Source organism: Triturus cristatus, chromosome 3_1, assembly GCF_964204655.1.
Source record: "Triturus cristatus chromosome 3_1, aTriCri1.1, whole genome shotgun sequence".
Lineage (NCBI taxonomy): Eukaryota > Metazoa > Chordata > Amphibia > Caudata > Salamandridae > Triturus > Triturus cristatus.
The window spans coordinates 99,090,458-99,117,432 of NC_140583.1; the positions used below are offsets into that span (position 1 = coordinate 99,090,458).

Below are 26,975 nucleotides of genomic sequence, written 5' to 3' on the forward strand. Positions count from 1 at the left end.
AAAAGTTACAAGCTGTGAAAGTAACTGTTGTTACAGAACACTACAAGTTTTAAAAGTTGTGTGAAACACATTGTAGGTGCTAGTGAGTCATCGGGACTCCATCACCATTCAAGATCTATAAAAAGATTCCCAAGCGCTGGTACAGTTTCAGTCTCCCCCTTCAACCTCATCCCCGCAGGGGGGAAAAGGAAACAGTTGGGAAAGAAAATTGAAACAGTTGTGTGTACCTTGGAGTAGGGCTCTCGTCGTCATCGAAGGTGGCACCAAAAGCAGTGGTGGGAGCATTTTACCAAAAGAGAAATATATTGGCATCGGCCTACGTGCTAAGCCTGCAGTACACCGACAGGAGTGAATAATAATAGGTGGCACATGAACCCCAACAAAACTACTATTTAATTCACTGTTGAACACAGTAAGATATTTCTACCACAGTGCAGCCACCACGGGCTTTTGCTAATTTGAAGTGAATATTCCACTTGCATCATTCAATGGTTAGGTTTGCTTTTCTGCTGTCTGGCCCCTTTACCAACCTGCTGCTTTGCACAAATGATTGGTTCAATATACTGATGATTCACACTCAGTGCAATGTATTTATTTCCGTTTTTATCGAAGTAGAAATTATTGCTTAATTATGCAAATGTAGTGCTTTCTATGGGATGTGTTATTGCACACATGCTACTGGTTACTGGATCATGGCACCACAAAGAGGTAGTGGCAGGGAGAGAGGCTTTCCGTTGGGGTGGGCGGTTGGGGCCATGCTGTGGGACACATGGTGAGTGGCCACAGGTGGTGATTAATGTGCTGCAAACAACATGGGCTGAAATACAGAACTAATTGTGAGCAAACACCAGAATGATAAGCAACTCCTCTGGACTATGACTCAGCACACAATGGTTTCTAACATCCTCCTGGTGGTTTTGATGTGCAGTCTTGTGGTGTGCAACAGGAAGCAAAGCATTGTTTTTTGCTATTTTTGAATAGTCTGTTTCAATTCCTCGAAATTGTTGTGCTTGTTTTCAAAATGAGCCTTGAATCCGCTGCGGGTGGGTAGGTGGAGGAGGGAGAGAATCCTATTTAAATAAATTGATAGGTTATGGAACAACAATTACCAATGGCAGGTTTCCACCAAGGTCACCAAGGTCATACCTTCCAACATTATAAAGGTTCTATTTTCAAAGAAACACAAGGGATCAACTCCCTGCTGAAACTGAATGCACAGAATATTTTTATAGACAACAAAAAAGATGATATCATAGTCTCTACACCTGCATCCCTGCTCATCGCCACTCTTAGTTAACAGCACAGATGTGGGATTCATTCATTTTTCTAGGGGGGGGGGGCTAGGGTTGTACAATGTCAAAGTCAAATCAAGCTTACCCGGACAGTTCTACAAGATTATCATATAAGAACGTCCTGATCTACAGTGTGCTCAGCTGCGTGTCACTGAGCACTGGGGGATAGGCGTGGTGGGTGGGGGTAGGGGGCGGGGGGAAGCTTTGTAATGTCATGTCATTTTATTCCAGGAACAAAGCTTGAAAATGAGACGTAAATGGTGGTTAGAATGGATGCTGGTCAAGTTACAATACACAATATCTCCAATATTAAACTGGATAAGGTAACAATGTAAAAGATTTCAACTGAATACACGTAAGGAATTTAATACATTTAGAGCCATGGCTTAACACTATCAACACCCATGCTGTAAGATCACCACGAGGCAGAGGTACCCCTTGTGTACACAAGCTCACTTCTAACATCCTATGTTTCTAGTTCACAGCTACAGATGATCTTTTTGAATACACAAAAATATATTTTTGGGTATAAATTGGAGGTGATGGTTTTGCTAGATGAGGTGATTAGTACACATGGTTCTTAAGCGGAGGAGATAGCATGGGCAAGAGTCAGGCCAAGATGACCGCCTACTGCTGAGGCTCTACTGGATCATCCACCCTTTGCCTTCCGAGACAATGCAAGGGTGATCAACTACGACAAACATACCCCGTACACCCGCAGCAATCAACTTCCTAATTGTGATGTCGGAGTCCCCAGAAGCCCTCTGAGCTTAAGATCGAGCCCTGCTGTACGGGCTTGTGCAGCTGAGAGAAATAGCGGTCAAGGACACAAGGACAAAAGAGATCCGCTTGCAAGAGGAGAACCAGATAGAGAGCATGATGGAGATAAGCAGGACACCCTCCCTGCTGCCATAACGCTAAAAAAAAAGAAGTAAAGTTTATTAGCCAGTAGGGGTACAGGGGTATCAGTGTCACTGGAGAAACAGTTCAGAAGGTGAAAGAGAGCTCAATGCATGCAGAAAAGGCCCACCGTAAAGTGCAGGGAACAAGCAGATTGTAAAGGGCCCTTGAATAAGGCTTGGTCCCAGATAGACCCGCTGAGGGCACACACTGCAAGACTCATACTGCCAGGGCATTAGAAATTAGGCGCCATGGGTGGCTGTTAGACCTGTCATCTTTAGGGTGGTCTTTCCCCAAACCTTTTGCCTTCAACTCCTGTTTTGTGGATTCTTTTTGTTGGCCTTAGAACTCTGAGCACTTTAACACTGCTAACTAGTGCTACAGTGTATGTGCTTGTTGCTAAACATGATAGCATTGGTGCATACTTGATTTGCAGATTTGAAGTACTGGTAAGTCCCCTGTAAACTGATATACCATATATCCAGAGCCTGTACTTCAAATCCTACTAGTAGGCCTGCAGCACTAATCGTGCCACCTACACAAGTATCCTTTCAAACCTGCATCAGGCCTGCCACTGTAATGTCTGTGTGTGCAGTTTACTGCCACTTCGACTTTGCATTTAGAACTACTGGCCAAGCCTTAAACTCTTCTTTTATTACATATAAGTAACTCCTAAGGTAGGCCCCAAGTAACCTTAAGGCCAGGGTGCTATGTATGTAAAAGGTAGGACATGTACCTTTATGTTTTGCATGTCCCGGTAGTGACAAATAGCCTACTTCCTTTTTCACTACTGTGAGGCCTACTCCTCTCATAGGGTAGCATTGGGAATTTCTTAATACACTTTTAAGTTGTAATTCCTGATCAGAGAGGAGTAGCTTTTTCATGTTTCATATGTTTGGAATGGCATTGGTAAATCCTCTTTACAGGTGAAGTTGGATTTAACATTACTGATTTAGGAAATCCACTTTTAGAAAGTAGAGATTTCTCTACACTTAATACTCCATGTGCCTGATAGCCTGTCTCGAATACATGTGTAGTGGAGGGGGCGGGGGGAGGGGGCAGCTACACTTTGTGCATTCCCTCCAGACAGCCACAACACAGGATGAATAGTTATGCCCGAGTACCCATCTACATACATCTGTATTTTGACGGCTTTCCCTGGGCAGGATGGAAGGGAGCGTGCTAGCACATCACTTGAACAGGCAGTGTCCTGTCCCCACCCAAAGGATTGATCACTCCCTACAGATAGCCTGGTAGACAAGGCTGGGTTGAAAGGGATACTTATACTCTTCAAAGAGCTGCTTTGAAGTCACCCCCATATCAAAGGCACTTTGGGTAGAAGTACTGGATCTCTGACCCCCTAAAATCAGACACTTCTGGATCTTGAACTGAACCTCTGTCAGAAGGACTGCACACTCGAAAGTGCTGCTTAAATCCTATGTTGCTCTGCTGCCTGCTGCTCTCGGACTCTGCTGAAGGAGAGCTGGACTCTGCCTTCACTCCAAGTGATTTCTAAGGGATTGTTGTCTGGCCTCTGGTTGCTTGCGTCTCAGGGAAACCAAATTCGCTACCCCTGCTGCTGTGCTTGGCTCACTAGAAGTGATCCAGATACTTTCAACATGGATTTTGACACATCTCTTGTCTGCGTGTAGCAGAATTGGTGCATCAGCCCGGTTGCGGGAGTAAAATCGTCACATTACATTGGAAACAGCGCTGTGCCTCCCAAAAGTGACGCATCGGGCAGAGTATCGCTGCCGCTGCAGCAGGGTGAGATTGACGTATCCCCTTGACTATGGCAGAAACCGGCGCATTGGTCGACGCCCCTCGACTCCGCTACCCGTATTCGGAACTCACGCATTGCATCACTTTGTGGAGAAGATCGACTTGTCCCGTTGTTTGCGACCAAGAAAGGTACTTTGTTCACCAATGCCTGCGTGGGTCCTGTAGCCGGCCAGCGCTCCATCACAGTCGGCCCAAACTTTGACTTTGTCCTATATCCCACACAACCTAAAGTAACCTTTTTAGCGCTACTTGCCTAAAAGCACTTTAATGCATTTATTCCTTTAAAATTCAATATCCCAACATCTATACATTGGATTTTTTTCGTTTTAGTTTTGTGTTTAGAATACAATAATCTATCTTTCTAAACCTGACGTATGTTAGGTGGTCTGAAGCCCTAATCTGACCACATTGGATTATATGATAGATCGGAGGCATATGTCCATGAGCTGATCTTCAAAACATCACTCAACATAATGACCAACAAGACAACAGCTGCTCTATAAAGACTCCAGACACAATGGTTCTATTAAGACTCCAGACACCCTGGCCACTAAATGTCGTCAAAAAAAGCTCAACAAAAGATGGTAAAAAACCTGTTGAAAGCATACACACTAGAAACAGCACCCCTTGGAGCTCACAGCGAGTCAACCCGGCAGAACTCTGGAATTACCATGGCACTCACAAAAACAGACTTCATCGACCGGTTAAAAACAAATTAAAAGAAGAGATCAAATCCAACCAAAGCAGGGAAGAAAAGTGCCTGCAGTCTGACTTAAATGAGAAAATAACGGCCATACACCAGGATATGGACTCCGCTGGGACATGAGAAGTGGAGACAGAAAATAAACTCCAGAGGAAATAAATACAGACCTGAGAGCTCAAGTACATGCTATACAGGCACAGGATCTGAAGAACTGGTTCTGAAAATATATGCATCGGGGGCCTGCAGGAAGGGGCAAAGTTTACCGACCTGCAACTACTCATAAAAGGACTCCTCGAATCTCTATTGTATGGTGGACAATGCAGAGGTCAAGATGAATTGGGCTTACAGGGTGATTCAGCGGCTCCTGGGTGACTCCCGTGAGCACAGAGATATTCTGGTGAAGTCTCACGACTTTCGAATGAAAGAAGCAATATTGATGGCAGCACGCAAACAGCATAATGTTAAATACAATGACTTTGAATGCTCACTTTTTCAAGACTCCGCCACATAACACTGGCGTGCCAACAACAGTTTCACCCAATCACAGACAAACTCAGAAAGGTAAAATACGATATCTTTAGCTATATCCTTTTGGGATAACATTAGAGTTTTGGAACAAACAATACCAAACAGCTAGACTAACTGAATCAGCGAGGATACTAAGACTTCAACTGGATGGGAATGGAGATGGAAATACTCCCCCTGAGCTAGGAGGAAGTAGATGGAAGATGCATGAACTCCAGCTAGTGAAAGGAATGAGATATGGCACAAAAGAGTAATGTTAGCTCTATTACACGCCCTCTCTAGGTATCTCAGATACCACATTTATAGAGGCGCGGGGCTGAGATGTGTTGGATATGGTAATGCGTTCTTCTAGCACTGTAAGATGAATGGATACGTTCAAACCTACCATAGACAAAACATAATGAGGGCCATGGGAAATCAATACTGAGTTAAGACTTTTAAGTTAAGGGACTGGGTGGAATCCACGGATCTCCTACAAAGGGATCTTGATTTTGTAATCTTCTCACCTTGAGGGTGCAATGGTGGACCACTTGGTGGCTTTGGGGGGTATCCCGTGGGAAGGGTGGGGGCACCTTCTTATGCACCGTTATACTTGTTATTGCCAAAATATGTTGTTACTGCTCTTATTTTCTTTCTTGGGTTACTAAGATTGCCTCAATATATGCTGGGTACTGTTAAATGGTGAAGTCCACCTCCACTCTATCCCTACACATTACTCTTGGCAACAGAAATTCCAAGTGTCCCTAGCCACATTACTGCCAACCACACAGATACAACTTGGCACCCAAACAGACAGTCTCATTGTGCTAGAAACCCATACCATTAGGCCCAATGGTTCAGATCCTTACACTCTCCAATAAAAGGATAAAAGAATGGAACTATGTAATATATATGATGGTGGACATTTTGGGAGGACACGAGGCTCATCGAAAAAAAAGTGAGGAAAGTTTTGCAACATAACATATACCTATGTCTTTTATGCTTCAGGCAGAAAAAAACACACTCTTTCTACCCAAATCAATTCCTTTCTGATTAAAGGACATTGAAAAGGGGAAAGATGACAGGATGCTTATGGTTAAGGGGACATTTGTGGGTAAGATGTTGACCAAGGTTGTGGGATACGCTCCCGAATTTGAGTCTATACATGTACCTTGGCAACCTCATGGCCGGAGGTATAGCTTGAGGGGGTGTATTTGGGGTGTGACACTCTTCAAATAAATACATTCTTGGCATGGTAGTTGGGGCTGGTGGCCTGAGTCGGTCTGTGCTGGTTTTTCACATCATTTTGATTTCACTAAGAGGTTTTAACTTAATCATTTTTTTGAATTTGGAACTTAAATATATGTAGTTATCGGATTACCGAAAATGTAGTGAATCAGCAGCCATACAAGTACTCATTTGATGGGTGCAAATTTACACCTTTTTTTGAATTTACAAACATTGGCAGAGCAGGCATGAAAAGCTGCACCACTCACAGGTTTCAAAGCATATTACTGGCAAGCACACACCTAAAAGGTGATGGGTCAAATGCTTACAAATAGTCTAACCACTGGCAATCATTCAAAAAAGCATTCCAACCCATTGTTTTTCGCTCACTGAGTCACACTTGACAGAGGGCCTTATTTAGGGTTTTGTGGATAGAGTATAGGCACACAGGGTGGCAGAAGACATTATGTCTCCTGCCCTGCCTTTACGCCTCCCATCAAGTTCAGAGATTGTCATGAAACAATATATAGGAAAAGTTTGACAAATGGCTCTGTCAAGCATTACACCAGTAAGTCAAACTTTTCAAAAGTTTTTTAATTCTCAAAAACCAAAGTAGGAGTTTGTTTTTGAAAAATAAAAAAAACGAATGGCTCCCAAACAATAGAGTTTCTCCCATGGTATGGGGATCACTTTTCTTTTTTCACTGTCATGTATATGACCGTGGAGATGAGGGACAGTAAAAAGCCATCTAACCATCATCTAAACAGGGCTGGCGATCAGATGGCTTATCTCCAAAGGCCCCTATTCCTTCGGGCTATCGGAGGAAGGTTCATGCAACTGGCGTAAAATGTGTAGTCCACCCGACATAAAATCAGGTGGGCTACTCTTCAATTTGGCAGACAGGGTATTCTGTTGATGTTGCTATGAAGTACCCGGTTTGCCAAACTCTAAATCAGCCCCAGATACCTACATAACAAAAATCAATATTGACTGCTCCTCGTGGGAACAGCCATCCCATTCCTTGGTCATCTCACCCATTCACGCGGCGGCCAAATTCTTTTTTAGTTGAGAAATTTGAGATCTACACCTTCCCCCGCCCCCCCTCCCAAAACTCACTGACTAAGCTACGCACCTGCCAGGGCAATGGTGTATGGTTTCGCTGAAGGTGAACTCATTGTCATGGGGTATTACAATGCGGTCTGGGATATTTCCATTGATAGGAATGGGCTCAGCTCTAACACATAGGAGTTCTCTTTAAACAACTAAAATACACTTTTAAAGCATAAGGCCTCTGCAACATTTGGAGAGAGCTACATCCAAATAGTATAGAATACACATTATTCTCCCCTATTCATAGAACCTATTTTAGAACTGATCATATTCTTGTAGACAATGACAGTGACAATCACCTCTGCTATATTGAACTGATAACCATATCGAACTATGCTCCGGGAATGGCTCACCTTGCCTGGCAATGTAAACCTGATAGAAATTGACTGTCGATTCACCACCCTGTGTTCTTGAGGGACCAAGACCAGCGTAAAGAACTTAGAGAGCACATTAAACAATTATTTGAAGAAAATGACAATGAAAATGTCTCGGACGCAACCTTGTAGGATGCCTTTAAGGAAGTCCTACAAAGGGGGAGTATCAGTCTAATGGAAGATTGTTTGAAAAATGAAACAACTCAGAGGTGATCAACTAGAGCTAGCACTCCAAGTAGCAGACACAAGCTACTACACCCCCCTCCTCAAGATTACTGATAAAAGTCAAGGCCAACTGAGGACAAATTCAGACATTAGATACTAACAAAGCTGAGACAGCCCTTCTCCGACTGAAAAATGTGTCCTTCACGCTGGGTAGGAGGTTGGCTACTAGGGAAGGTCATGAAGAAGGAAGAACGTTTTTTGGAAACCGTATTACGCATAAAATAAGATACACATATCTAGGCCTAAATTAAGCTAATTCAGAAATACACTCATCTTTCGTACTCATCTGTGAAAATCAATGTGCACACATTTAAAGTGGAATTGTTAAGATTTCTTAAGATGGAACCTAAGATGAAAAGTACATTAACCATTTGAAATCAAATGGATCAAGGTAATCATGCAGCAAGGACAACAGGGAACATATCTATAGGGATAGTTAACAACATATATCTGTAAGACGAATTTTCCCTCATACAGTTACATAAAGTCTTACCAGTGAACATGTGCATTTGGTCTCTGAGAATATGATGTATAAATTCAATCTCAACTACTTCCAAAATCAAGAAATCAAATTTGGGTTTACCTTTTGATTTGCAACAGCGACTTATTTGTATATGTTTTTGCAAACAGTATATTTATATAGCACAGACTAAACACAGCGGACGGCTGAGGGCTTTAGAAGAGAACAGATTACCAGCTACAGGATCAAGATCAATAATAAAGTTTGAAATATATAAGCGAAATGGAGATACTGAAATCATATTAAAAATAATAGCACTTTGCCCGGTAGTAGGCACACCTTCTCACACAGATCAATTCTAATAATATAGGGAACAAGGAAATCAAAACATGCAGGTTTTCAAATTTGGGTGCGAGGTCGCATGGAAACAGCTGATATTTAACTTTTTTTAAATTCTCCAATAAGAGGATGTTGTCCTGATGGAGTACACGACTCTAGTGAAATTACCAAGGAGAGAATGTTTTAGCGTCATGGCCTTTTTAAAGGATGGGCTATAAAGAAGGGAGACTGAGCTCCGAAGCGGAGGATGTTATCTTAGAGGGCCAGATTTTTGGCTATATAGAATGAACTGCCTTATGAGTAATTCAAGCTAACCCATAGACAATTCTTGCATCAAAGAGCAGTCAGGTTAGCGCAAGAAGGATTGGGAAGATTCCTGGGTCACGGTGGTTGTGCCGACCCGCCAGTCTCTACCTGAAATTTTAGAGCAGTGCTGGGTATCTACATAAAAGTAGTATGAAATACTTACATGTTTTAAGGAGCATGATTCCACGTGTAAGTTGACAAGAGTTGAGAAAAGATACACCCCAGGGAGACACATTGTTGGAGAGCTGATAGGATATAAAATTGGGCAGCTTCACTTGTTGGCATCAGTTCTCACAGTAAAATGAGAACCAGCTGAAAGCCCTCCCCTTGGTTCCATTCACTTTCTGATTTCTAGAAGAATAGCATGGTTTATTGAGTCAAAAGCTACTAACCAGTAGAATAAGAAGGTACCTCTGTTCAGGAGTCGGAGGGCATTGCTAGACTTCATCCTAGTCTAAAACCAGTCTGAAAAGTTATTTCGTACATGGCCATACTGAGCGAGATTACAAGAGTTTTGCAAGAATCAACAGGGTCTGCTGTGAGTGTTTTCCACTAGGGACAAACCTCTCCTATTTTTTGGGCTGCTCAAGACTGAGCCTTGTGAGCAGGCACTTGTTAGTCTGGTTAGTCCAGAAGAGTGTAACGGAAGTACTTAACTTTGAAACTAGCATTGATGGAATGAATGGGTTTAATGAAACCAGAGAATGGTTTGATTTTGGCAAAAGCATTTAGAATTTATACCCGTCACTGCTTTAAAAGAAGACCATGCAACATTTTGTTGATGTATGATGTCGCAGCACTCGTGGACCAATGGCACTGGTATTAAGAGTTCCATTTGTTTCACCTTATGGTCAAAGATGGAGAACTTCACATTTTTTGTGGTCACCACTAGAGAAGGGAATGTGGCATTCTTTAATGTCTCCAGACGTTTTCGCTTTTTTTAAGGACAAGTTTTTGCTTGGTTAATTTCCCTTCAGACAAGGATGGACTGAGCTTCAAAAATAGTTGTTTGTAGTTTCTCTTGCAAGCCTATATTTAGATACATTTAGAGGAGAAGAAATATTGCATCATGATTACTATGCAGATCACATATTCTACCTTTCTTCATTCAAAGCTTTAGTATACCATTGTACTGATTGTTTAGTCTTTATAAAGTTGATTTTTTGGGGAGTTTTGGGTTCCATGATTCTTGTCAATCTTTCTGACTATTGGACTCAAAGCCTATGCATTTCTTGAACTGTGGAACTGGTATTCACAGAAAAACTCTTTGCTTGCGGTAGAATCTTTTGTACCATCATTAGGTCTCTAGTACCCATTGTATTTGACTAGTAGTTATGTTATTAAGCACAATTGTTTTCATTGAACAGTTTCTTTCTGTAGATGTTGTTATACTCATTTTATGGGGCGCCTCTTAAAGTTAGGCAGATATTTTGGACAGTTTGCAAACATAGGTCCAAGCCCACCTTTGAGTTATTGCTTTTTGGTTAAGTGTTCTTCTGGTATTTTATAGAGAGCCTTTCTAAATTTCATATGGTCAAGTGAAACACAATTTGCCAAGTTCCAGCTGAGAACGGAAAGTTAGAAAAAGGTGTTCACTGGGAGCTGATCTTTCTAATTCCACCCCTCTAGAATATTCTCAGCCTTTTGGGAGGAGGGAGGGGTCACCTGTATGGAGCTTGGTAAAAAAACAAAAAAAGTGAAAATAAAAATAATAAACTTTCAAATATGGAGAATACTTACCAGATCAAACGATATTCATGATACCAAATGAGTTACTAATACATGCAGATCGAAAGCGATTGTGCAGGCTAGTTTATTAGTGGAAATCAGATGCACTAAGACATGCAGATCCTGCATGAAGGGGCTCACAATACACACATACACGTCGGCGGGTGAATTGCACTTTTCCCTGTACTGAGTTTGACTTAAGTGTCTTGGTAACAAGATTCTTGTTCCATTGGGACAAAACCTACAGCCATGATCTCCCATGCTCCTATCCAAACAGGACATGGCCAAGCGGTTTGTTGGTACAGATTGATTCGCCTGTAGTGTGGGCAATGTCTGCAATGAGCTAAACAGTGATGGAATCGAATGCACCAAGAGTAATTTGCTTTGCTTCTAAGGGATTCAAGCACTTCCCACAATTTTTCCCACGGGTATACATTCTAAATGCTTTTGCCAAAATCAAACCAGTCTCTGGTTTCCTTAAACCCATTCATTCCATCAACGCTAGTTTCAAAGTTAAGTACTTCCGTTACACTTTTCTGGACTAACCAGACTAACAAGTGCCTGCTCACAAGGCTCAGTCTTGAGCAGCCCAAAAAATAGGAGAGGTTTGTCCCTAGTGGAAAACACTCACAGCAGACCCTGTTGATCTGAACAGTTTATGCCCTGCTTTCAAAAGTTTTTTAATTCTCAAAAGCCAAAGTAGGAGTTTGTTTTTGAAAAATAAAAAAAACGAATGGCTCCCAAACAATAGAGTTTCTCCCATGGTATGGGGATCACTTTTCTTTTTTCACTGTCATGTATATGACCGTGGAGATGAGGGACAGTAAAAAGCCATCTAACCATCATCTAAACAGGGATGGCGATCAGATGGCTGATCTCCAAAGGCCCCTACTCCTTCGGGCTATCGGAGGAAGGTTCATGCAAATGGCGTAAAATGTGTAGTCCACCCGACATAAAATCAGGTAGGCTACTCTTCAATTTAGCAGACAGGGTATTCTGTTGATGTTACTATGGAGTAGCCTGTTTGCCAAACTCTAAATCAGCCCCAGATACCTACATAACAAAAATCAATATTGACTGCTCCTCGTGGGAACAGCCATCCCATTCCTTGGTCATCTCACCCATTCACGCGGTGTCCAAATTCTTTTTTAGTTGAGAAATTTGAGATCTACACCCTCCCCCCCATCCCAAAACTCACTGACTAAGCTACGCACCTGCCAGGGCAATGGTGTATGGTTTTGCTGAAGGTGAACTCATTGTCATGGGGTATTTCAATGCGGTCTGGGATATTTCCATTGATAGGAATGGGCTCAGCTCTAACACATAGGAGTTCTCTTTAAACAACTAAAATAACATTTTAAAGCATAAGGCCTCTGCAACATTTGGTGAGAGCTACATCCAAATAGTACAGAATACACATTATTCTCCCCTATTCATAGAACCTATTTTAGAACTGTTCATATTCTTGTAGACAATGACAGTGACAATCACCTCTGCTATATTGAGCTGATAACCATATCGAATTATGCTCCGGGAATGGCTCACCTTGCCTGGCAATGTAAACCTCATAGAAGTTGACTGTCGATTCTCCATCCTGTGTTCTTGAGGGACCAAGACCAGCGAAAAAAGAACTTAGAAAGCACATTAAACAATTATTTGAAGAAAATGACAATAAAAATGTCTCGGACGCAACCTTGTAGGATGCCTTTAAGGAAGTCCTACAAAGGGGGAGTATCAGTCTAATGGAAGATTGTTTGAAAAATGAGACAACTCCGAAGTGATCAAGCTACTACACCCCTCTCCTCAAGATTACTGATAAAAGTCACAGCCATCTGAGGACAAATTCAGACATTAGATACTAACAAAGCTGAGACAGCCCTTCTCCGACTGAAAAATGTGTACTTCACGCTGGGTAGGAGGTTGGCTACTAGGGAAGGTCATGAAGAAGGAAGAACTGTTTTTGGAAACCGTATTACGCATGAAAGAAGATACACATATCTAGGCCTAAATAAAGCTCATTCAGAAGTACACTCTTCTTTCGTACTCATCTGTGAAAATCAATGTGCACACATTTAAAGTGGAATTGTTAAGATTTCTTAAGATGGAACCTAAGATGAAAAGTACATTAACCATTTGAAATCAAATGGATCAAGGTTCTCATGCAGCAAGGACAACAGGGAACATATCTACAGGGATAGTTAACAACATACATCTGTAAGATGATTTTTACCTCATACAGTTACATAAAGTCTTACCAGTGAATATGTGCATTTGGTCTCTGAGAATATGATCTCAACTACTTCCAAAATCAAGAAGTCAAATTTGGGTTTACGTTTTGATTTGCAACAGCGACTTATTTGTATATGTTTTTGCAAACAGTATATTTATGTAGAACAGACTAAACACATCGGACGGCTAAGGGCTTTAGAAGAGAACAGATTACCAGCTACAGGATCAAGATCAATAATAAAGTTTGAAATATATAAGCGAAATGGAGATACTGAAATAATATTAAAAAGAATAGTACTTTGCCCAGTAGTAGGCACACCTTCTCACACAGATCAAGTCTAATAATATAGGGAACAAGGAAATCAAAACATGCAGGTTTTCAAATTTGGGTGCGAGGTGGCATGGAAACAGCTGATATGTAACTTTTTTGGTATTCTTCATAAGAGGATGTTGGCCTGATGGAGTACAAGACTCTAGTGAAATTACCAAGGAGAGAATGTTTTAGCGTCATGGCCTTTTTAAAGGATGGGCTATAAAGAAGGGAGACTGAGCTCCGAAGCGGAGGATGTTATCTTAGAGGGCCAGATTGTTGGCTATATAGAATGAACTGCCGTATGAGTAATTCAAGCTAACCCATAGACAATTCTTGCATCCAAGAGCAGTCAGGTTAGCGCAAGAAGGATTGGGAAGATTCCTGGGTCACGGTGGTTGTGCCGAGCCGCCAGTCTCTACCTGAAATTTTAGAGCAGTGCTGGGTATCTACATAAAAGTAGTATGAAATACTTACATGTTTTAAGGAGCATGGTTCCACGTGTAAGTTGACAAGAGTTGAGAAAAGATACACCCCAGGGAGACACATTGTTGGAGAGCTGATAGGATATAAAATTAGGCAGCTTCACTTGTTGGCATCAGTTCTCACAGTAAAATGAGAACCAGCTGAACGCCCTCCCCATAGTTCCATTCACTTTCTGATTTCTAGAAGAATAGCATGGTCTATTGAGTCAAAAGCTACTAACCAGTAGAATAAGAAGGTACCTCTGTTCAGGATTCGGAGGGCATTGCTAGACTTCATCTTAGTCTAAAACCAGTCTGAAAAGTTATTTCGTACATGGCCATACTGAGCGAGATTACAAGAGTTTTGCTAGAATCAACAGGGTCTGCTCGGAGTGTTTTTCACTTGGGACAAACCTCTCCTATTTTTTGGGCTGCTCAAGACTGAGCCTTGTGAGCAGGCAGTTGTTAGTCTGGTTAGTCCAGAAGAGTGTAACGAAAGTACTTAACTTTGAAACCAGCGTTGATGGAATGAATAGGTTTAAGGACACCAGAGAATGGTTTGACTTTGGCAAAAGCATTTAGAATCTATACCCGTCACTGCTTTAAAAGAAGACCATGCAACATTTAGTTGATGTATGATGTCGCAGCACTCGTGGACCAATGGCACTGGTATTAACAGTTCCATTTGTTTCACCTTATGGTCAAAGATGGAGAACTTCACATTTTTTGTGGTCACCACTAGAGAAGGGAATGGGGCATTCTTTACTGTCTGCAGACGTTTTCGCTTTTTTTAAGGACACGTTTTTGCTTGGTTAATTTCCCTTCAGACAAGGAGGGACTGAGCTTCAAAAATAGTTGTTTGTAGTTTCTCTTGCAAGCCTATATTTAGATACATTTAGAGGAGAAGATATATTTCATCATGATTACTATGCAGATCACAGATTCTACCTTTCTTCATTCAGAGCTTTAGTATACCAGTGTACTGATTCTTTAGTCTTTACAAAGTTGATTTTTTGGGAGTTTTGGGTTCCATGATTCTTTTCAATCTTTCTGACTATTGGACTCAAAGCCTATGCATTTCTTGAACTGTGGAACTGGTATTCACAGAAAAACTCTTTGCTTGCGGTAGAATCTTTTGTACCATCATTAGGTCTCTAGTACCCATTGTATTTGACTAGTAGTTATGTTATTAAGCACAATTGTTTTCATTGAAGTTTCTTTCTGTAGATGTTGTTATACTCATTTTATGGGGCGCCTCTTAAAGTTAGGCAGATATTTTGGACAGTTTGCAAACATAGGTCCAAGCCCACCTTTGAGTGATTGTATTTTTTGTTTAAGTGTTCTTCTGGTATTTTATAGAAAGCCTTTTTAAATTTCATATAGTCAAGTGAAACACAATTTGCCAAGTTCCAGCTGAGAACGGAAAGTTAGAAAAAGGTGTTCACTGGGAGCTGATCTTTCTAATTCCACCCCTCTAGAATATTCTCAGGCTTTTGGGAGGAGAGAGGGGTCACCTGTATGGAGCTTCGTAAAAAAAACAAAAAAGTGAAAATAAAAATAATAAGCTTTCAAATATGGAGAATACTTACCAGATAAAACGATATTCATGATACTTATCCATTGAAATTTTATTTCACCGGTTGGAGGTTGAGATAAAATTTAAGTCATTTAATGAGGATGGACATTGGCAGTGGCCGAGAATCATTAAACTCAATTACACATTAGGTACTGCTTGAGCACCAGGGGAATTGACATAAGAGCCCATGTCTGTATGTTGCTTTTTTAAGTTCTCTTAAAGGACCCAATGAGTATTCATGTTTGCAGTAAATTTTAGACATTTTGAAAATTCACAGTGAATTTGATTTGCACTCCAGGGAAGCTGCTGTAGTCATAGTGTTCAGCTGGTCAAGGCTATTTCTGGAATTCTTTGGTGTATTCCAAGTTAGGTCTGGGTGAACTCATTCTTGCTCGTTTATATGCAGCATGGGGAAACTTTTAGAAGTGCATAAATATAAAACAAAAGTGAATTTGCACTTTTCATCCTTTTCCCGCATGGAGAAATCCGCTCCATTTAACCCACAACTGCTTTCAGGGTGCTCCTATCGCAATCCCGCTCAGAATTTTTTTTTTCCTGCTCTTCACATGATCTCTGATCTTGTAGATCCATGGTGAGATCTGGCCTGAAAGAAGCTGAAGTGTAGGGATATCCACAAACAGACATGTCCACCAGTTTCACATCACCGTTGTAACATTTAAGTGTACTCTTTGAAGGAACATACTTGGTGATCCAAACGGAGCGCACAGAACCGGATTCCTAGGGACTAGTGAGGCATACCCCACAACTTGTCACAGCAGCTAAAACTCCATGCCCACGACCCAGGGGCATCGCAAGAACAGACATCACATGGCATATGTCCTCAAAGAGGGCTTACAAACTGACAGGTTTGAAGCTACAAAAATCACAGATGAGATTTCCCTTAAGCAAACAGCACAGTTCTATAGGGATCCTCTGGGGCATACAGATCCACAAATTCCACAGCTAGTTTGCCCACCTCCCTGTTTCCCTTAGTCTCCTACCTGTGAAACATCAGGCATTCTAGACTTCTGTTTCCTGTCCAGGGAAGGTGGGAATGGCTTAAGTGGAGGCCTGGTTGGGGTAGCGAGAGGGATGAGACTGGGGAATAACAGCACAATCCCGCTCCCTGTCAGATGGGAGCCAGCTGAAATGGGGAATACCAGCACCAGGCAAACAATGCTCACTCGTGAAAAGGGTGACTAACTCTTCGGCCAGCTCTACTTCGACTGGGAGACAGTCGGAATGGTGAATAACAACAGTGAAGCAATGTTCATAAAATAGGGAAGAAATAGAAATGGCGAATAACTGTACCCGCGGGAGCTCAGATCTTGATCTCCTCTGCCATGGAGAAGCTCCACATGGTGAGGGGGCAGATGGGAAGATGCCAGTGGCTGCCAACATACGTCAACAGCAGGCGAGTTGAGCGGTGTGAAGCGATCAATGTCTGCACCTACCAAAGGTACTACCCCAGGAACAGGTGAAAAATCTTCCCAAACGGTCAACCTTTTTGCAGTATTATTCCAAAATACAGCAATGAATGAATGGCTAGTTTGTAGAGCGCAAGCAGCCACTCGGACTGATCATCCTGGCCCTTAAGACCAGTCATTTGCAGCAGAAGATACAACAGGGGTGTCGAGGGTGGAAAGAATAAGGGATACACGAATACACTTCAAAAATAAAAGAAGTTCTTTATTGTAGTTTCTGTGCTTCCACGTTACGGACAGGCCACAGCTTGCCTGCCACTGGGTGAGTGAGGGACATACGTACGTTCCTCCGTTCATAAAGCAGAACCCAATCTGAACCCTGCCTACACGACGTGCAGTCACTGCCTCTTCCACACCAGTCCCCACTTGAAAGGGTTAAATGTAAGTTTGTAAGTATTTAAAAAAAAAAAAAGAAATGCAGGCGTCTGTCAATGCAGCAGCTGTAGCTGCCAGTTCAACGGTCACAGATGGTTACCCACACGAGAGCAGGGCTCAGGGTGACACCTGTGTGCGCAAACACACTCACTGCCTCTTCTGGGCACACACAGCACGAGCAGGCAACAACAACACAGCGTGGAGGCAGCAACCGAGAGGCAGGCCCTGGCATCAGCACCGACATTCACTCCAAGCTCCTGCGACGGGCACTCCCCACAGATCCTGCCACCCAGGTAGGTCCTTCGTCAAAGGTGGGCTTCAGAAACGTGAGAGAACCCCGGGGGCCGAAGAGGGGGTCAGTACTCTATGCTGCCTCACTTTTTAACTGAAACAACTCCTCTAGCACGCCATAGTGCATACCGTCAGAAGTTTTGATACTCAGCATTATGATTGGCTAATAATTTAAAACAAAAATTAACAAGTTTTTTTTTAGAAGCAATGAACATTTTCTAAATGTCTTTTGTTTTGTCAAAAAATTGAAATACAAAAAAAAAAATCGAATACGATTTTTTAAAATGTACGTCAAACTTTTCCGATATAGGTTTTGTGCAAAAAAATAGGCACAGTCCTCCCTCAAAAAAATACACTGCCATAATCTTGCGTAATTTTCTGAATTGTGCGGTAAAATTCTAACACGAAATGTATGACATCAATCCTATTGCATGAGAGGTGAACAATGTGTATTATGCCCCGGACGTGAGCAGCTTTTCTTTGTGTAAAGTTGCACATTTTCACTGTCAAATGCAAACTCGATTACAAATTGGACACAAGTTTTCACACTAAAATAGCGCCAAATGCCGGAATGGCGTTTTCCACATTTTCGCTTCATGTCATGCATTTTTCGGAAACTTTCTATAAATTCCACAAAGGAAGTAATCCGAATTTCGCACAGGCCTAAAATAAACCACATTGGAAATATACTCCCTGGAAACAAATAACCGTTGAAAGGAGAAAAAGCAATGTATACCGTTAAAATGTATGAATTTCTTAATACTTCTCTTGCTCTTCAGTGGTGGAAGTTCCACCTGACCAGTTACAAATGGTTGGTACTGGTTCTAGCTGTTGCGTTATTAGCACACCGGCTGATATAAATCCAGCAAAAAGAGAGACCTAGAAAATTCCACTGGTGAAACGAAACACAATTCAAACTAATAACAGAAATCATTAAAGATCTGCAAACCTCTAACGAGCGCAGGTCGACAAAGGACAAAAATCCACCTAATATAATACTTGCCTCCAAGCCAGTTGAGTACATTGTTGTCCAAACTTTATCGATCACGGAAGGATGAGAGGCAATGTAAACCCTGTAATAATTCTAATCTGTGACCTCACGGTTAAACTGAACTAAATCTAATACAAATCATTACTCGAATTGTAGCTAGGGACGTAGCTGGATGTTGTCAGAGGCAAAACAGTTCTTGGTAAGAATACTAAAACTCGATAAAAATGAAATAAAGAAACCAGTGGTGGTTAATTGAAATGCTCTTATTATGGAATAGTGATGATGTTTGGCCCAGTAGACTTATTAAAATCTATATTAGCGACCAAGTTGCTTAAAATGCTGCATTACACACTGTTTTTTGCATCCTACATTCAATGAGCATGAAAGAGGGGCATAACGTTTACCATGGTATTTGGTATGTGTATTCTAATTTGTAATATGCAGTCGGATTGCTATCGGATGGCAACAGCTGTTAATTGCCTTATTAAGATAATTATGAGAGGTCGGCAATCATAAACTGTTTACAATGGCCTGGGCAGAGGGCAGTCATTCTTAAAAGTATTCAGATTATAGGGTGTCACTTCTACCTTGATACAAACCCCACACCCGACAGATCTCTGCCTTGCCCCTTGTCAATAATAATATACAAACGCTTCACATGATCACACTTTACAAAACTTACCAGGCGAGACCACTTCGTCATACAAATTACATATATGTAGTGTTCCTTTTTTTATTACATATACGTATATACCATTGGCAATCTTTATTAAACCAAAAAAAATACTTTAAAAATACCTTTAAAATTATTATTTATTATTTCGGTAAAACGTTGGTCATAAACAGAGAAAATTCTATCAACAGCTTTCAGGAATGTTTTAAACATCGATGTATATATTGAAAACAGCCTGTAACGTAAGTTCAGCTATACATATGTTGGTCTGCTTGTATCTAACAAAGTTAATTAATTACTATCTACATTAATTTAAAGGCCAGGCTTGCTATTAATTTCAATATTATAATCACAGTAAATGTCATATAAACCTCAAACACCTAGGATTACTTCTAAAGTTATACAACATGGTGCTTTGTGGCCGCTACAAGGCACTTTACAGCAACTGTGAATACACAGACCCGCAAATAAAATGAGTGAACTTGAGAAGCCCGGGCGTTTAGCCCCCCATATCTGGCAGATATTCATTGGCCTGGGGCTGAATGACGGTTCCCTTGAGAGTTAGTGGTTTCCCTAAGGGGGATGCCCCCCGCACAGCAGACTTGCGTTACGCCTTTGCCTACAATGAATCTACAAAGAGCTAAATTACAGGGTTTGTTATGATTTAGGTAATCTAGTGTGGATCCGGGCCTTGCGGTACAATGTAGAACACCCCCTAACATAAGAGAAGGGCCTAATTGGTAATTAAAGCACTGCCCTCTGAGTGACCTGATTAGTAATCTCCTTCTCTACAACAAAATGGGTGTATTTCCTGCTACAAATGTCCAATTTGTGTTGTACGCACTGTACCTGATTAATCAGAGTTGAGCACCTAAAACACATCTTGAGGAATTCAGCTGTTTCCATAAAGGATGGGCATGTTGACCTAGCAAGATAAACCTCTTGCCAGGCCCAAGCCTCCCTTTTAAATACATAGAAGTCGCCCCTACTGTAGACCCTGGACAGCCCTGAGGGCAGGGTGCAATGTATTGAAAATAAACAGGACATGAATTTTTAAGTTTGACATGTTCTGGTACTGGATAACCCCTCTTTTTAGGTCTCGCCTGACCCAGCGCATGCACTTGTCTGGCGAGACTTATTGAGAGGGCTCCAAAAAGTGCTACCAGGCCAGCCTAGAGCTACAGTGCAAGTGCGCGGGCGCCGCGTTTTACCGCGAATACTTTCACTTTCGCGGCCGCATGGCCGCTTTGATGCTTGATCGCGATCTCAATCGCGATCACTTTCACTTTCGCGGCCGCAACGCCGCTTAGCATAGCCAATAGGTCTCGCTTATGGGACCTTATAAGTATTTAGTTATGCAACTGTTGCATGGCTAAACACTTATAAGGTCCCAAAGGCGAGACCTATTGGCTATGCCAATGCTTGTTTTAACTACTGCAAGGTCCATATCTCCCATAGGATAACATTGGGATTAGCTTATTAACTCCATCCCTTGCTCATCCCTGAACCAAGTGTGGTAGGAGACTGCCCCGCCCCCCACACCCTGCCACAGATGGCCCATCCTGCCAGCACCTCAACTGTGCTGCTTTATGGAAGGAATACATAACGGCCAACTACACCTAGTTATGTGACCTAGGACACAGGCTGCAGGTACCAAATGGTTAAGACAAGAAAATGCCAACTTCTAAAAGTGGTATTTTCAGAACTGTGACTTAAAATCAGACTTTACCAATAAAGAGGATTTTAAATTACAACTCTTTTGAGGTAAAACATGACATTTCAACCTGTTCCCAATCAAAAGTTAGCACTTATTAAACGTAATAAAGTAGTCCAATGTTATCCTATGTTAGAGGAAGGCTCACAGTAGTGAAAAATGAATTTCATATCAGGACATGTAAAACTTAAAAACATGCATGTCCTAACTTTTAAATGCAATTCACAGACCATAGGGATGACTTTAATGTGTTAAAAGGCACCCATGAAAGGCACCATGTTAATGTTCAAAAGCTGTACTGAAAGAAGCGCGGCCTGAGGGAGTCAGCAACATGGCAGTTTAAAACAGCACACAGGCTGTAATGGCAGGCCTGAGACATGTTTTAAAGGGCTACTTAAGTGAGTGATGCAGTAAATGCTTCAGGCACACCAGTAGCATTAAATGTAGGGCCTGGGGTAATTGTAGGACAACTTAATCAGGGAAGTATACGTGCCAGTGGGTTGCAAGCCAATTTTATGTTTAAGGGAGAAAGCCTTAGACTTAGAAGTGGTAAAGTGCACCCAAGTTATAATGCCAACAAAAACGAAATTCAGAAAACAGGAGGGGAGAAGGCAACAAGTTTGGGGGTGACCATCCAGAGTGGGCCAACTCAAACATTGAACATAAAGCCGTTGGTGCCCATATAGTTTTTAAACAAAGGTCCACCACTCCCATGGTCACTAATGAGATGTCTCCTTGGGTCCCTCTGAAATACAGATTGAGCTGCATTTCATCAGCAGATGTACAGAAGATGCGACCAGATTCATTCATTACCTCCATTAGTCTATTTAAAAATTGGAGGAGAAAGAGAGAGGCGAGCCCTGGGCTTTACTTTGTTACACTGCAGTGTCCTCAGAGAAGACAGGTGTATATCCGATTCATCCTCTAAGAATCAAGCCATGCCAAAGACTGCTAACAGGTTGAGAACAGTGTATGTAGATGTCCATCACCAGAGGTGTAAGGTCACAAGTGAAATAATAGTTTGAAAGCAAGACCCTTTAATAAATTACTTCATGTTCAGTAGGAAACGTGTAATGGCAGATATTCAGTTACTATTAATGTTCCTTTCAGAGTAGTGTCTTAAAGTTGGGATGTGATTTGCTTCTTGAACATATTTATTTATTTTAAAAGTTTTATATAGCACGCACATGACCCTATTGGGTATCTGAGCGTTTTACATAAAAAGACAATGATACACAGCAATAACAACCGATATAATAATATAAGGCAATGATAAAAACCATAACAGCCGGTAAAAATGACAACAAAAAGACTTAAAAGAGGCGGGCAATGGGGTAATACAATTGCCAAGTAGGTCATAATCAGTGTTGCATGATAGGAGTCGAAAGGGCAAGAGTTTCTAGCCCAGCGCAGTGTTCATCAGTAAAGTTTACGCTTTCCTTTTGAAGTCAAGCGTAGAAGGAATCAGTCTAGTTTCCGGAGGAAGGAGTTCCAGATTCTCGGGGCAATACCTGAGAAAGTACGATTGTAGGTTTTCATTTTTTTAACCCCTACGATGCGCATGACTAGCTGGACTCGTCATGGCACACAGTGGTCGTGTACTCATGACTAGTCCAGCTCGTCATGAAACATCGTGTTGGATATCCCCCTGGTGCGGGCACCAGAGGGATTTCCTTTAAGCTAAAATAGCCTTGGGAACTGGGGAAGAGCTTCCTCAGCTCCCGAGGCCCCCACCCTGGTCTCCCTGAAATGACGATTGGAGCGCATGTCGCGCTGATGTCATTTCAGTGAAACCGAAACTGAAATGAGCCAAGAGGCTCATTTCAGTTTCAGTTTCTACATGCTCAGGGGGCTATCTCAGCCCCCTGAGCATGTAGAAACTCAGGAGAGGTATCGTTGGAAAGGGGAGAATCTCCCCTTTCCAATGGTACCCCTCCCTAGTGGATTCCTGTTTGGGGATCGCCCCAGGAGGGCGATCCCCAAGCAGGGATCCACCCACTAGGCACCAGGGAGGGGGGAGCAAAGGCCCTTGCCCCATATTCTTTTTGGCACCATGAGTCTTTCTGCCCCCCCCCGGGGGGCTAGATGGGGGCAGTAGCCCCCAATCTGCCCCCCCGGGGGGGTTGAAAGCCCACTAGACACCAGGGATTTTGTATTAAGTTGTTAATTAGGGGTGGGGGCTGCCCAAAGCGGGCATGCTGATGCCTCCTCTCCCCAGGCACAAAATCATTCTTTCTGCCCCCCCTTGGGGGGCAGAGGGGGCAGTAGCCTCCAATCTGCTAAACGCCAGGGATTTTGTTTTTGCCCCATTTTTTGGGGGGCTGCCAGAAACAGGCACGCCAATGCCCCCACCACCATTACAGCCTTTCTGCCCCCCCGGGAGCGTAGATGGGGGCAGTAGCCCCCAATCTGCCCCCCCGGGGGGGTAGAAAGCCCACTAGACACCATAGATTTTGTATTGTTATTCATTAGGGCTGGGTGCTGCCTACAACGGGCATGCTGATGCCCCCACCCCGCAGGCACAAAAATCAGTCTTTCTGCTCCCCCGGGGGGGGGCAGAAAGCCCACTAAACGCCAGGGATTTTGTTTTTGCCCCATTTTTGGGGGGGGGGGGGGTGGGGGCTGCCCGAAATGGGCACGCCAATGCCCCCACCCCCCACCACCATTACAGCCTTTCTGCCACCCCCTGGGGGTAGATGGGGGCAGTAGCCCCCAATCTGCCCCCGTGGGGGTAGAAGGCCCACTAGACACCAGGGATTTTCTTCTGGGGTATTAATTAGGGGAGTGGGCTGTCCAAAATGGGCATGCCGATGACCCCACCCCCGGCCACAAAATTTGTCTTTCTGCCCCCCCTGGGGGGCAGATGGGGCAGTAGCCCCCAATCTGCGCCCCTGGGGTGGCAGAAAGCCCACTAAACGCCAGGGATTTTGTTTTTGCACCATTTTTTTTTAGGGTGGGGGCTGCCCGAAACAGGCATGCCAATGCCCCCACCCCCCCCACCACCATAATAGCCTTTCTGCCCCCCCTGGGGAGCAGATGGACGCAGTAGCCCCCAATCTGCCCCCCACGGGGGGGCAAAAAGCCCACTTGACGCCAGGGATTTTTTTTCGCACAAATGTTTTTAGGGTGGGGCTGCCCGAAACGGACATGCCAATGCCCCCACCCTAATTAAAATTTGCCCAAAAAATCCCTGGCATCTACTGGGCTTTTTGCCCCCTGGGGGGGCATATTGGGGGCTAATGCCCCCATCTGCCCCCTGGGGCGGGCAGGAAGGCTGTCATTTTTGTGGGGGAGGGGGTGGGGGCATGGGCATGCCTGTTTTGGGCAGGCCCCACCCTAATACAAATTTGCCTAAAAAATATCCACGACTAATGGGCTTTTTGCCCCTCCCAGGAGTGCAGATTGGGGGCTAATGCCCCCATATGCCCCCCCAGGGTAGCAGAAAGCCTACTAGACGCCAGGGATTTTTTTGGGCACATTTTAATTAGGGTGGGGGCATTGGCATGCCCATTTTTGGCAACCCCCACCCTAATTAAAATTTGCCCAAAAAAATCCCTGGCGTCTAGTAGGCTTTCTGCTCCCCTGGGGGGGCAGATGGGGGCATTAGACCCCAATCTGCACCCCCGGGGTGGGCAAAAAGCCCATTAGTCGTGTATTTTTTTTAGGCAAATTTGTATTAGGGTGGGGGCTGCCCAAAACAGGCATGCCCATGCACCCACCCCCTCCCCCGCAAAAATGACAGCCTTCCTGCCCCCCCTAGGGGGTATATGGGGGCATTAGCCCCCAATATGCCCCCCCGGGGGGGCAAAAAGCCCAGTAGACACCAGGGATTTTTGGGCAAATTTTAATTAGGGTGGGGGCATTGGCATGCCCGTTTTTGGCACCCCCACCCTAATGAAAATTTCCTAAAAAAATCCCTGGTGTCTAGTAGGCTTTCTGCCCCCGCTAGGGGGCAGATGGGGGCATTAGCCCTCAATCTGCACCCCCGGGGTGGCGAAAAGCCCACTAGTCGCCATTGTTTTTTTAGGGCAATTGTGAATTAGAGTGGGGCAGCCCAAAACAGGCATGTCCATACCCCCATCCCCTCCCCCGCAAAAATTGTAGCCACCAATCTGCCCCCCAGGGGGGCAAAAAGTCCACTAGACGCCAGGGATGTTTTGGGCCTAATTTTAAATTTGCTCTAAAAAAATCCCTGGTGTCTAGTAGGCTTTATGCCACCCCTGGGGGGCAGATGGTGGCATTAGCCCCCAATCTGCCCCTCTGGGTGGGCAAAAAGCCCTCTAGACGCCAGGGATTTTTTTTGGGCAAATTTGAATTAGGGTGGGGGCTGCCCAAAACAGGCATGCCCATGCCCCCACCCCCTCTCCTGCAAAAATGACACCCTTCCTGCCCCCCTTGGGGGGAAGATGGGGGCATTAGCCACCAATCTGCCCCCTGGGGGGGTAAAAAGCCCAGTAGATGGTCAAATTTTAATTAGGGTGGGGGCATTGGCATGCCTGTTTTGGGAAGCCCCCACCCTAATTAAAATTTGCCCAAAAAACACTCCCTGGCGTCTACTGGACTTTCAGCCCCCCCCCTCGGGGAACAGATGGGGGCATTAGCCCCCAATGTGCCCCACCTGGTGGGGCAAAAAGCCCACTAGACGGCAGTTTTTTTGGGGGGGCAAATTTGAATTTGAGTGGGGCTGCCCAAAACGTGCATGCCCATGCCCCCACTCCCTAAACAAATAGCTGGAAAAAAATCACTTTTTTATCGGGAGACCTGGGGGAACGCTGGGTGGTGGGAAATTTGAGTGAGCCCAGTGATGCCACAACTTTCCCACACAAAAATGTGTGAAAAAAGTGATTTTTTCAGCTAAAATTGAGGTTTGCAGGGGATTCTGGGTAAGTAAACGTTGGGGGATCCATGCAAGCCATACCTTTCTGGAAGTCCCCGGGTGACTAGTTTCCAGAAATGTGTGGGTTTGGTAGGTTTCCCTAGATGGCCGCCGAGCACGGGGCCAAAAACCCAGGTGACCCCCATGCAAAACCAGGTGGTTTTAAGATAGGCAATTTTGATGTCGCCTCACTACGTTTTGAGCCCTTGCCTGTCGCGGGTACTTGGGCCTACCACACAAGTGAGGCACCATCTTTACCTGGAGACCTGGGGGAACGCTGGGTGGTGGGAAATTTGTGTGAGCCCTGTGATGCCACAACTTTCCCACGCAAAAATGTGTGACAAAAAGTGATTTTTTCACTAAAATTGAGGTTTGGAGGGGATTCTGGGTAAGGAAATGTTGGGGGATCCACGCAAGCCATACCTCCCTGGAAGCCCCCGAGTGTCTAGTTTTTAGAAATGTGTGGGTTTGGTAGGTTTCCCTAGGTGCTAGCAGAGTTAGGGTTCACAAACTACAGCTAGGCACTTTGCCAAAAAAGGGTCATTTTTCACTGCAAAATTGAGGTGTGACAACATTGCATTTTGCGCCGTTTCCTGTTGCGGGCACTAGGCCAACCAACACAAGTGAGGTACCATTTTTCTCGTAAGACTTTGGGGAACGCGGGGTGGGTGGAAAATTGTGGATCCACGCAGATTCCAGAACTTGCCACCACAGAAATGTGGGGAAAATGTGTTGTTTTTGTCAATTTTTTGGGGTTTGCAAGGGATTCTGGGTAACAGAACCTGGTAGGAGGCAGTCAAGTCACCACATCCTGCATTCCCCAGGGTGTCTAGTTTTCAAAAATGTATAGGTTTGGTAGGTTTCCCTAGGTGCCGGCAGAGCTAGGGTTCAAAAACTACAGCTAGACACTTCACAAAAAAAGGTTACATTTTCATTGTGAAATGTGGTGTGTTCACGTTGGGTTTTGAGCCATTTCCTGTCGTGGGCACTATGCCTACCCACACAAGTGAGGTACCATTTTTATCGGGAGACTTAGGGTAAT

The 26,975-nt window shown here is 43.6% G+C and overlaps 2 protein-coding genes across 3 annotated transcripts in view; one reads left to right on the plus strand and one right to left on the minus strand.

Annotated features, from left to right (window-relative positions):
* Positions 1-26,975, minus strand: part of IFTAP (intraflagellar transport associated protein) — a 224,812-nt gene that overhangs the window by 171,565 nt on the left and 26,272 nt on the right. The window lies entirely within an intron of this gene.
* The window catches only part of RAG2 (recombination activating 2), a 46,702-nt gene continuing 37,285 nt past the window's right edge, over positions 17,559-26,975 (plus strand). The window contains exon 1 of the mRNA XM_085643470.1: positions 17,559-17,681. The gene's annotated coding sequence lies outside the window, so the exon portion shown is untranslated. The remainder of the gene's footprint in view (positions 17,682-26,975) is intronic.